A 13,532-nucleotide genomic window follows, 5' to 3' on the forward strand; every position below is an offset into this window, starting at 1 on the left:
TTAAAGGCATTGCCTTCACATCTCAGGTATGAGTTTCTTGGCCCATGTTCTACTTTACCTGTTATTCTTTCCTTTTGCTTGACTGACGTGCAAGTAGATTATAGTTTCGCGATGATTGAAAAGAAGAAGAAGAAGGCTATATGATGGATAATGTCGGATATTCGGGGTATAAGCCCCGCCTTTTGCATGCACAAGATTATTTTAGATGAGGATGCCAAACCCTCCATTAAACACCAAATAAAGTTAAATGAAGCAATGCAAGAGGTGGTAAAGAGGGAGATCATAAAGTGGTTGGATGCCGGGGTAGTTTACCCCATTTCAAATAGCTCGTGGACCTCTCCGGTGCAATGTTTTCCAAAGAAAGGGGGCATGATTGTGGTCACCAATGACAAGAACGAGTTGATTCCTACAAGAATGGTAACCGGGTGGAGAGGTTGCATGGACTATCGGAAGCTCAACAAAGTCACTCGAAAAGATCATTTTCCGCTTCCATTTCTTGATCAAATGCTTGACAGGTTGGCCAGACGAGTTGTTTATTGTTTCCTTGATGGATATTCCGGCTACAATTAAATTATCATTGTATCTGAGGACCAAGAAAATACTACTTTCACTTGTCCCCATAGTACTTTTGCATTCTCGTGGATGCCATTTGGCTTATGCAATGCACCAACGACCTTTCAACTGTGTATGATGGCCATCTTCACTGACATAGTGGAGGATTTTCTTAACGTATTTACGGATGATTTCTCCATGGTTGAGAATTCCTTCAATGATTGCTTGAACAACTTGGACAAGTTCTTGGCAAAATATGAGGAGACAAACGTGGTTTTGAATTAGGAGAAATGTCACTTCATAGTCGAAGAAGGCATAGTCCTCGGCCACAAAATTTCAAAGCATGGTATTGAGGGCGACAAGGCTAAAATTGAGGTGATCTCCAAACTCTCTCCCCCTAAATCCGTGAAGGGAGTGAGGAGGAGTTACATGGATCAAGCGGAGTTCTATCGCCAATTCAGCAAGGACTTTTGTAAGGTGGTGAATCCCTTGTGTAAACTTTTGGAGAAGGATGCCAAGTTCTATTTCAACGAGGATTGAATGAAGGCATTAAAATTGCTCAAGTTCAAGTTAACTACTACTCTTATTATCACTGCACCAAACTGGAGCTTTCCTTTTGAGCTCATGTGTGACGCAAGTGATGTGGCGGTCGGAGCAGCTTTGGGGCAGCATATCAACAAAATCTTCCATCCAGTCTATTATGCTAGTAAGACCATGAATGATGCCCAAGTCAACTACACAGTGACCGAAAAAGGGCTCCTTGCTATTATTTTTGCTATGGAGAAGTTCCACCCGTACTTAATGGGTACAAATGTGATTGTTCACACCGACCATGCGGTGCTTCGATATTTGATAAGCAAGAAAGATTCTAAAACAAGACTAATGAGGTGGGTGATTCTTTTGCAAGAGTTTGATCTAGAGATTCAAGACCACAAAGGTAGTGAAAACCAAGTGGCGAACCACTTGTCACATTTGGAGGAGAAAGGGAGGCCGCATGATGACCTTAAGATAAATGATTCATTTCCCTACGAGCAACTCCGAGACATTTCTATGACCGAGATTCCATGGTTCGCCGACTTTGCCAATTATCTTGTGAGTGGCATTGTACGAAATGAGTTATCTTCAAACCAAAGGAAGAATCTCAATCGGGATTGCCTTGACTATTATTGGGATGAACCTTATCTCTTCCGGATTTGTACCGATGGTGTGATTCGACGATGTGTACCGGAGGAGGAACAAATGTAAATTCTTAAGGCTTGCCACTCTTTGCCATATGGTGGCCACCATGGTGGAGCTATAATGGAAACAAAAGTGTTGAGTTGTGGATTCTAGTGGCCTACTATTTTCAAGGACTCTAGTGATCTCGTCAAGCGTTGTGATGAATGCCAAAAATCCGGTGGGATTTCTAAGAAAAACGAGATGCCCCTCACCACCATCTTGGAGATTGAAATTTTTGATGTGTGGGGCATTGATTTCATCGGTCCGTTCGTGAGCTATCACGGGAATACTTACATATTGGTAGATGTGGATTATTTGTCAAAGTGGGTTGAAGTTGTGGCTTTGACCAACAATGAAACTCGGAGTGTGGTGGCATTTTTGAAAAAGAACATCTTCACAAGGTTTAGTACTCCAAGGGCCAATATTAGTGATGGGGGATCGCACTTTTGCAACAAATATTTTAATACCTTACTTACAAAGTATGGTGTTACTCATAAAGTGTCGACCCCCTATCATCAGCAAGCAATCGGGCAAGTTGAAGTTTCCAACTAGGCGATCAAGAGTATTTTATCAAAGACCGTGAATGCCAACCGCAGTGATTGGTCAAAGAAACTTGATGATGCTCTTTGGGCTTATAGGACAGCTTACATGTCACGACCCAACTGGAGGGTCATGACTAGTACCCGGGCCATACTTGCCGAGCACCAACGTACATTTTATCTAACCTTCCTTATTATCTTTAAGGGCCGACAAGATCAAAATAAATAGTAGACATGGATCATGAACATCCAACAATGAAAGATAATGTCATGAACATACATAACATGGGACGACAAGACTGTCAAGAACTATATATAAGGTACGAGCTATCATGATGCTAAGAAAGACTATACAACAAAAATCAGCCGAAAAGGCATTCTAAACCATACATAAGTCGACACCTGTCTATGAGCCTCTAAAGGAACATAAGTGCTACAACATTGCCGGAACAGGGCCCCGACATACCCATAATATCTATAACAAAAATGCATGCCAAGACCACGGCAAGTCCGGAGAAGGGATCTTGCCAATAACCGCTGAACTGGACAGCCTACTGTGGTGGGGGAGCTACGTCTACCTGTCTATAAGGACCTGCAGCATGACATGCAGCGTCCACAAATAAAAAGGACGTCAGTACGAATAAAGTACTGAGTATGTGAGGCAAGAAAGCAAAAGCAAGAACAGTAATGTAAACAGGGATAGAGAATATACAACCTGTGACATCTGGGTACCTCTGAGGGCTACTGACGTGAAATACATGATACATACATATATATACATAAACTTTTAAAACATACGCCTTTGTGGGCATCACCATCATCATATCGTACTCGGCCATAATAAGCTCGGTAAAATGTACCCGGCCATCATAGGGCTCGGTAGAATCGTACCCGGCCACGTGGAGCTCGGAAAAACCCAACTGATCAGTGGTTGCACAATAGGTTCCATACCCGGCCGACTATAGCGCAACTCGGTAGAGTAAAACCCAACTGATGGACTCATTGGAATCACATTTTGAACCTTTTGGAGTGACGAAAGGTCGGTATCCTTCGTAAATGTTATTAGGATTAACTCTTCATCAAGAATCTTATAAGAATAAGGAACTACCAACAACATTGATAATATAAGAATAAGAGAAGTAACAGCAATATCAATTGTTTCATAAGAAGGTCAGCAATGTAAGTACTGCTAGCTTCTAAGAGTAGAGTATCTTTGGGAGCTCGTTCATTATATTATATACAATCGGAGTCGTGCAAAAGAATGAAGGGGATAGACTCAAATACCTTGTATATACTGCCCAACCTCAAGCTATGCAAATGTCACGACTCCTTAGTCTACAATAAGATAAATGACACTATCATTATCGTTTAAGCATCGTAACTATTATGTATCGATCACAACCTATTTTACGATGAAACGGACAGCACCTCCCCTATTTATATGACTTCCCACAAGTCAATACAATCACCAAACAGCCCAAACAACATCATTAATAATCATATTGAGCCTCCAAAACAGTCCACCAACCAACAACATTACAACCGAGCCTTTCGATATATATTTCACAAGTTCTAGCTTCAATGACTGAGCTGCAACTTGGATAATCTTAAATATATATAGAGTAAGAGGTTCCTTACCTTTAAACAGAAATAAAAACTCCAATTTGACCTTAATTTTCCACGAAATATCCCTTCAATTCTGCCACAAGAACAAGGAAGCGAAACTAGCAATTAATTCGGGTTTGTCGGCACTAGAATTACTTTAGAAGACTTGAAATCACCTAGGGTTGATATTAAAAACTTGAAGGTGTATTTACAGAACATAAAGCGCTTAAAACAACCTCCCACACGAGCTGGAACAACACAAAAATCCGCAACAACAAGAAGAACAAGAAACTTACTAGCGCCACGGGATTCCCGACATTTGATCATGAGAGAACCTTGAGAGAGTGTTTTTAGGGTTCTAAGGTCTGAATATACTGAAAATAATGACTTAAAACGGGGTTGAGGTATCTTATATATATCCATATGTCATAAACCGCCTTTGTGGGCCCCATAGAGAGCAGCTTGGCGCACTCTCGCGAAAATGCAAATATCTCTCTATTCTGAGATCGTATCGATGAACGGTTTAATGAGTTGCAAAATAGACTCGTAGATATTCAATTTGATAGGTAGATCACCCCATAATTCCAAGCACATTGGTAGAAAAATGCAGTAACATTTGACCTAATGTTTAAGTAAAATTATAAACCTAAGTTGCGACAACTTTTATCGACTTTTGTTTCATAACTCGCTTGACTTCAAGACTTATGATACGGCTATTATATGATTCAAATACATTAAAACAAGACCTCTTGGGACAGTTAATCACCTCTAGTGTTACCCGAAAATACAGGTTACAACATCCTCGATTCGTTTAACTTCAAATACTTGTTAACCACTCTTATACACCCTTGTATCGTTTAAGACCAATAGGATTAACTTATTATCATCTCAAAGATAATATCTTATTGGATTTATGTCAACTAACTTACGGCGTGATCTATGGTATGCAAATTTGGGTTGTAACACCCTCTCCCCCTTAGGAACATTCGTCCTCGAATGTAAGGGTTTATGGGGTGTCTAACTCATCGTGGATTCCTGAGCTATATTATGGATATGTAAATTATCTGCATATTACCATTTTGTATTTAAAAAAAGAGTATTCACAAGCTATTGCTTACCTCATAGAGCCGTTCCACCTTATAATGCGTCCTTCTTTCCCCCGGCATCCTCGTTATCTTCACTCTGGAATAGGTAAGGGTATTTAGACTTCATCTCCTCTTCTGCTTCCCATGTCATTTCTTCTATATTCTTGTTCCTCCATAATACTTTCACGGAAGCTACATCCTTTGTTCTTAGCTTGCGGACTTGTCGATCTAATATAGCCACTCGCACTTCATCCTATGATAGATCCTTTGTAACTGGTACATCTTTGATAGGGACGACCCGAGAAGGGTCTCCAATACATTTCCTCAACATAGATACATGGAATACCGGGTGGACAAATTCCAATTCAGATGGCAATTCTAACTCGTAAGAAACCTGTCTAATTCGTCGAAGAATTTTGTACGGCCCAATATACCGCGGACTCAACTTACCCTTCTTCCCAAAACGCATAACACCCTTCATCGGCGAGATCTTCAGGAAAACCCAATCACCAACCTCAAATTCCAGATCACGACGTCAGACATCAGAATAAGACTTTTGCCTGCTTTGTGCCGTCCTCAGTCGATCTTGTATCACTTTCACCTTCTCAATGGCTTGGTGAATCAAATCTGGCCCATATAATTCTGTCTCACCGACTTCGAACCATCCAACTGGTGATCTATATCTCCTCCCGTACAGTGCCTCATACGGGGCCATTTTAATACTGGAATGGTAGCTATTATTGTAGGCAAATTCTATAAGTGCCAGATGGTCATCCCAATTCCCCTTGAAATCTAGAACACATGCTCGTAGCATATCTTCAAGCGTCTGGATGGTACGTTCAGCCTGTCCGTCAGTCTGCGGATGGAATGCAGTGCTGAGATTTACTTGTGTGCCTAAACCCTTCTGAAAAGACCTCCAAAAGTTAGCCGTAAATTGAGCTCCTCGGTCTGATATAATAGATACTGGCACACCATGAAGCCTAACAATCTCCTTGATATACAACTTCGCATAATCTTCAGCCGTGTAAGTTGTCTTAACTGGTAGAAAATGGGCACATTTTGTAAGTCGATGAACTATCACCCAGATGGAGTGAAACTTATGATAAGAGCGAGGTAATCCAATAATGAAGTCCATAATCACCTCCCATTTCCAGGTCGGAAACTCTATATTCTGAATCAATCCACTTGGTTTCTGATGCTCGATCTTTACTTGTTGACAATTAGGACACTGGGCTACAAATTCTGCAATAGACTTCTTCATGTTATCCCACCAATACTACTCTTTAACGTCATGATACATCTTTGTCGAGCCAGGATGGATAGAATATCGGGACTGATGAATCTCAATCATAATCTTCTCTCGCAACCCTGCCACACTAGGCACACATAATCGGCGCTGGTATCTCAATGTCCCATCTCCTCCGATCTTGAAAGTTGTAATCTTACACTGCTGAATTCCCTCTCTCAATCTTACTAAGGTAGGATCTTCATATTGCCGTGCTTTTACCTCGGCTACCAAAGATGATTCTGCTGTATTCTGTACAGTAACACCTCCGTCATCAGAGTCCAACAATCTGATTCTCATATTGGCCAGCTGGTGAAGCTCTTTGGTCAACCCTTGTCTACCTGCCTCAATATGTATTAAGCTTCCCATTGACTTACGGCTGAGAGCATCTGCCACAACATTAGCTTTACTGGATGGTACAATATCTCGACATCATAGTCTTTCAGTAATTCAAGCCACCTACGCTGCCTCAAATTCAACTCCTTCTGCTTGAAGATGTATTGTAAACTCTTGTGATCTGTGTAGATGTCAACATGGATGCCGTATAAGTAGTGCCGCCATATCTTCAAAGCATATATTACTGCAGCCAATTCCAAATCATGAGTCGGGTAATTCTTTTCATGCTTCTTCAATTGTCTTGATGCATAAGCAATCACCTTCCCACGTTGCATCAATACGCACCCCAAACCTATACCTGAGGCATCACAGTATACCACATAACCTTCTATTCCTTCTAGGAGAGCGAGCACTGGCGCGGATGTCAATCGACTCTTTAGCTCCTGAAAACTATGTTCACAAGCATCAGACCACTGGAACTTGGTAGTTTTCTGTGTTAACTTAGTCAATGGTGCTGATATAGAGGAAAACCCTTCTACAAACCGCCTATAATATCCTGCTAGCCCTAGGAAGCTGCGGACTTCTGATGGTGTTGTAGGTCTCAGCCAATTCTTCACTGCATCGATCTTCTGAGTGTCGACACTAATACCCTCATCAGATATCACATGGCCAACGAATGCTACTGAGTTCAGCAAGAATTCACATTTAGAGAGCTTAGCATATAACTTATGATCCTAAAGGGTCTGGGCATAATCCTAAATACGGGAAATATCCATGCCCTCTACTAACGAGGTTGTTGTGCACTCATTTATCAGATGTGATCCCAACCTGTTCACGAACAGGTGCACCCTATCAATCATCTCGGCCACCATATGGGGAGTATACCTTGATAAAGAATCAAATTGTATACTATACTCTCGTAGACTCATATTACCCTGTCGAAGGTTCAAGAACTTATCAGCTCTTGCTCGTCGTATCTCAACTGGCAAGTAGTGACGAAGAAAGGCCTCAGAAAATTCCTTCCACACGGCTGGAGGAGCGTTCGGACCCCTAGATCTCTCCCAACAATCATACCAGAAAACCGCTAAATTCCGTAACCGATAAGAAGCCAACTCTAGTGCCTCCGTATCACTCGCATGCATAACCCGCAATGTAGGATGAACCTAATCAATAAATGTTTGTCGGTCCTCCTTGGGATCTGATCCGGTAAATACTGGAGGGTCTAGATTAATAAAATCATGAACTCTCGCACTAACCAGTTTATCAGCAACACTGGTATTCTGCCTTTGAGCCTGAGCAGCTACCAAGCTAGTCAACAACTGCACCGCACTGCGCATATCGTGGTATGTAGTGCCAGACGGGGGAACTGGATATACTGGGTGCCTCCTAATATCCTCTGGAGGAGACGGAGAGGTATGAGACGACATCTCACTCTGAGCCTCACTTTGTCCTGCTCTGGCTGGAGGCACCTGAATGTTACCCTCTCCCACAGCTGTATCAAGCCGTTTACTAATCGCTTGCTTCCTAGTCGAAGGCATCGCTGAAAGAAAATAAGGTGAATATTAGATATGAACACTTACGACTCAACTCTATGCACGATCTAGATTCAGGAAGAAGGTAACAACCCTAGATGTCACGTAGCCTCCTGATTATAAATGTGGCGCGCGACACATCCATAATCAAAACTCTACTAGACACGGCTCATAGACAACCCCTAGGACAGACTTGCTCTGATACCAAGTTTTTCACGACCCAAATGGAGGGTCATGACTAGTACCCGTACCATACTTGCCGAGCAACGTACATTTTATCTAACCTTCCTTATTATCTTTAAGAGCCGACAAGATCAATATAAATAGTAGACATGGATCATGAACATCCAACAATGAAAGATAATGTCATGAAAATACATAACAAGGGACGATAAGACTGTCAAGAACTATATATAAGGTACGAGCTATCAAGATGCTAAGAAAGACTATACAACAAAAATCAGCCGAAAAGGCATTCTAAACCATACATAAGTCGACACCTTTCTATGAGCCTCTAAAGGAACATAAGTGCTACAACATTGCCGGAACAAGGCCCCGACATACCCATAATGTCTATAACAAAAATGCATACCAAGACCACGGCAAGTCCGGAGAAGGGATCTCGCCAATAACCGCTGAACTGGACAGCCTACTGTGGTGGGGGAGCTACGTCTACTTGCCTATAAGGACCTACAGCATGACATGCAGTGTCCACGAATAAAAAGGACGTCAGTACGAATAAAGTACTGAGTATGTGAGGCAAGAAAGCATAAGTAAGAACAGTAATGTAAACAGGGATAGAGAATATACAACCTGTGACATCTGGGTACCTCTGAGGGCTACTGACGTGAAATACATGATACATACATTTATATACATAAACTTTTAAAACATACGCCTTTGTGGGCATCACCATCATCATATCGTACCCGGCCATAATAGGCTCGGTAAAACGTACCCGGCCATCATAGGACTCGGTAGAATCGTACCCGGCCACGTGGAGCTCGGTAAAACCCAACTGATCAGTGGTTGCACAATAGGTGCCATACCCGGCCGACTATAGCGTGGCTCGGTAGAGTAAAATAGATACACATATATGATGCATGATGGACTCATTGGAATTACATTTTGAACCTTTTGGAGTGACGAAAGGTCGGTATCCTTCGTAAATGTTATTAGGATTAACTCTTCATCAAGAATCTTATAAGAATAAGGAACTACCAACAACATTGATAATATAAGAATAAGAGAAGTAACATCAATATCAATTGTTTCATAAGAAGGGCAACAATGTAAGTACTGCTAGCTTCTAAGAGTAGAGTATCTTTGGGAGCTCGTTCATTATATTATGTACAATCGGAGTTGTGCAAAAGAATGAAGGGGATAGACTCACATACCTTGTATATACTGCCCAACCTCAAGCTATGCAAATGTCACGACTCCTTAGTCTACAATAAGATAAATGACTCTATCATTATCGTTTAAGAGTCGTAACTATTATGTATCGACCACAACCTATTTTACGATGAAACGGACAGCACCTCCCCTATTTATATGACTTCCCACAAGTCAATACAATCACCAAACAGCCCAAACAACATCATTAATAATCATATTGAGCCTCCAAAACAGTCCACCAACCAACAACATTACTACCAAGCCTTTCGATATATATTTCACAAGTTCTAGCTTCAATGACTTAGCTGCAACTTGGATAATCTTAAATATCTATAGAGTAAGGGGTTCCTTACCTTTAAACAGAAAGAACAACTCCAATTTGACCTTAATGTTCCACGAAATATCCCTCAAATTCTGCCACAAGAACAAGGAAGCGAAACTAGCAATTAATTCGGGTTTGTCGGCACTAGAATTACTTTAGAAGACTTGAAATCACCTAGGGTTGATATTAAAAACTTGAAGGTGTATTTACAGAACATAAATAACTTAAAACAACCTCCCACACGAGCTGGAACAACACAAAAATCCGCAACAACAAGAAGAACAAGAAACTTACTAGCGCCACGGGATTCCCGACATTTGATTTGTGTTGTTTGCCCTTTGTTTGGGTCTTGGATCATGAGAGAACCTTGAGAGAGTGTTTTTAGGGTTCTAAGGTCTGAATATACTGAAAATAATGACTTAAAACGGGGTTGAGGTATCTTATATATATCCATATGTCTTAAACCGCCTTTGTGGGCCCCATAGAGAGCAGCTTGGCGCACTCTCGCAAAAACGCAAATATCTCTCTATTCTGAGATCGTATCGATGAACGGTTTAATGAGTTGCAAACTAGACTCGTAGATCTTCAATTTGATAGTTAGATAACCCCATAATTCCAAGCACATTGGGAGAAAAATGCAGTAACATTTGACCTAATGTTAAAGTAAAATTATAAACCTAAGTTGCGACAACTTTTATCGACTTTTGTTTCATAACTCGCTTGACTTCAAGACTTATGATACGGCTATTATATGATTCAAATACATTAAAACAAGACCTCTTGGGACAGTTAATCACCTCTAGTGTTACCCGAAAATACAGGTTACAACATCCTCGATTCGTTTAACTTCAAATACTTGTTAACCACTCTTATACACCCTTGTATCGTTTAAGACCAATAGGATTAACTTCTTATCATATCAAAGATAATATCTTATTGGATTTACGTCAACTAACTTACGGCGTGATCTATGGTATGCGAATTTGGGTTGTAACATTACAAAACACTGATTGGTATGTCTCCATATCGGTTAGTGTTCGGGAAAGCTTGTCACCTACCAATGGAACTTGAGCACAAGGATTTGTGGGCATTGAAGAAACTTAATCTTGAATGGGATGTGGCCACCAACTTTTGCAAGGACAAAATGAAGTACCTCCATGACAAGTACATCCGAAACAAGGAGTTCAAAGAAGGTGATCTTGTGCTATTGTTCAATTCTCGGTTGCGGATGTTTCCGGGAAATTTGAAATCCAAGTGGAGTGGTCCATTTGAGGTTATGCATGTGACACCCTTTGGTGCAGTAGACTTGAAGAACAAGAATGATGAAGTGTTTAGAGTCAATGGTCACCGGGTGAAATATTATCTTGGCAAAGTTGATGATGGCCACATTGTGGACTTAATTCATTTCAAGTGATTGATGGTAACCTGCATCACACCGCAACGTTAAATTCGGAGCTTCTTGGGAGGCAACCCATGTGTCTTTTCTTTTTCATTAGATAGGATTTGTTTTGTGCTAACTAGTTTTGACGTGTATGCAGGTATGTATGCTCATTGCAAGGACAATGTCAAACCTTTTGGCTAGGTGTTTAAAGAGTGCGGACCACACATTAATTGTGCGGACTGCACAATTCTAAAGGCAGCAACAGAAATCACACTACGGTCGCACAATTTATTGTGCGGTTGTACAACTGGAAGACAAAAAATTTCATGTTCTTTGAAGTTGGCCTGTCAAAATTTATATCCAATCTGCGGCCGCACACAAAATAGTGCGGTACGCACAAATTCTGCGGCCGCACTAACTTTTATGCAGATCTCAGAGTTGCTTCATGGTCCAGGTAAAGAGTGCGGTCTGCACTCAAAATTGTGCAGCCGCACTAAACTTAAGTTTGGGGCGACTTGGTCAACCTACAAGTAGAACCTCGAGACACTATTCATAAATTTACCACTCTGAAGTCTTTAACCCTAAGCAAACACAGTGCATGATCAATTAATTCACAATCTTCCTTCATTTCATCAGTATAGATTTTTACCTGCATCTTTCATAACTGTTATGTTCCTTACTTATTTAGATTTTGCAATTTCTTTTAGTTTTTGTTCTTTTGTGGTGCGATTTGTTAGACTTAAAATGTCAATTGTTAGTTCTGAGTGCTAAAAATCATGTGGGTAGTTTCATATATGTTCATTAGGGACTGGGTAGACTATTAATCATATTAATTTGGGCATGACATATCTAAATTGTGAAACATTGAATGAAACCTAACTTCACTGTCGTAAATGCTCAAATTGTGTGGCCGCACACAAATTCGTGCGGTTCGCAAACCATTTTATTAGGGAAGAAATTGTGCTTGAAAAGTGCGGACCACACTCAAAATTTTGCGGTCCGCATAAAACATTGTGCAGCTGCATAAATATATGTGCGACCGCACTTTTGAAACATCAGAGAATCAGTATCTCGGGATTGGACTTGTGAGGCCTCACTGAAAATTATGCTGTCCGTAGAAAAATTGTGCGGCCTCATAAAAATATGTGCGACCGAACTTATAAACTTTAGAGAATCAGTATCTCAAGAATGGACTTATGTGGTCGCACTTAAAATTGTGCGGTCCGCACTTCAGGATGTGCGGTCGCTCTCATAATTATGCGGTCTGCAGTTCATGGTGTGCGACCGCACTTAAAAATTGTGTGGTCCACACTAGAGAGTCTGCGGCTGTACTCATAATTGTGCGGTCCAGACTGTCTCCTTTGATGACTATTGTGCTGCAATTGATTTGTAAATGTTTGAAGTGTTTTGAACTCAACTGGCCTATGTACCTTGTATTGTAGACAATGGTTAGATCAAATGGTGGAGGTGATACATCAAAAGGGAGAGGTGAACCCTCTCGAGGCAGAGGAAAAGGCACTCTCCCTCTACTAGTGCAATCAAAGCCTATTGCTAATAATCCGACCATCGGGAGAGGAAGGGCTACAGAGCCCTCAGAATCCAGTTCCTATGCCCCATCCAAGTAAGCCTTTGAGGGTCATTCAATGGAGGTCCAACCTGAGGCCCAGTCCCAACCCTCCCAACCCACTAGGCATTTTCAATTGCGCGACGAACCTATATCTAGGTCTTCTGGGGGTTCTGATGCGTGAAGCCAGTGTTTCGAGCCCTCCCTTACACTTGCTCCTCCGGAACTAGTAGCTATTGATGTCGATGATGATAATGTCCTAATTGATAGTATACGGGGGGACACTCAATTGGGCGTCCTTGAGAGGTCAAAGAAAAAGGAAATGTGGGAGGCTCGGTTTGTAACCTTGACAACCTTTAACAGGTTCTGGGAATGGTCACCCCAGAGGTCGCTCACACTTGAGCGACAATTCTTATTTAGGGATTTGGATATTCATAATCCAAGTGTCCTTAGACAGTTCCACGAGCGCAAGGGGTGGAAGTGGTTCACCCACATTGTCATCAATGCAAATGAGCACTTGGTCAGTGAGTTCTACGCCAATGTGGCTCACATCAAGAAGGGGACGAAAGTGACGAAGGTGAGAAATTTGAAAGTCTGCTTCGAAGCCTGCTCTTTGAACACTTCTGTGGGATTGGAAGATGTGGAGGCAGTCCAGTACCTGGAGAAGTTGGCTCTGGGTGACGCAGCTCGCCCGTGGCTAGCTGAGAATTTGGTC

This window comes from Nicotiana tomentosiformis, unplaced genomic scaffold (assembly GCF_000390325.3).
Source record: "Nicotiana tomentosiformis unplaced genomic scaffold, ASM39032v3 Un00060, whole genome shotgun sequence".
NCBI lineage: Eukaryota > Viridiplantae > Streptophyta > Magnoliopsida > Solanales > Solanaceae > Nicotiana > Nicotiana tomentosiformis.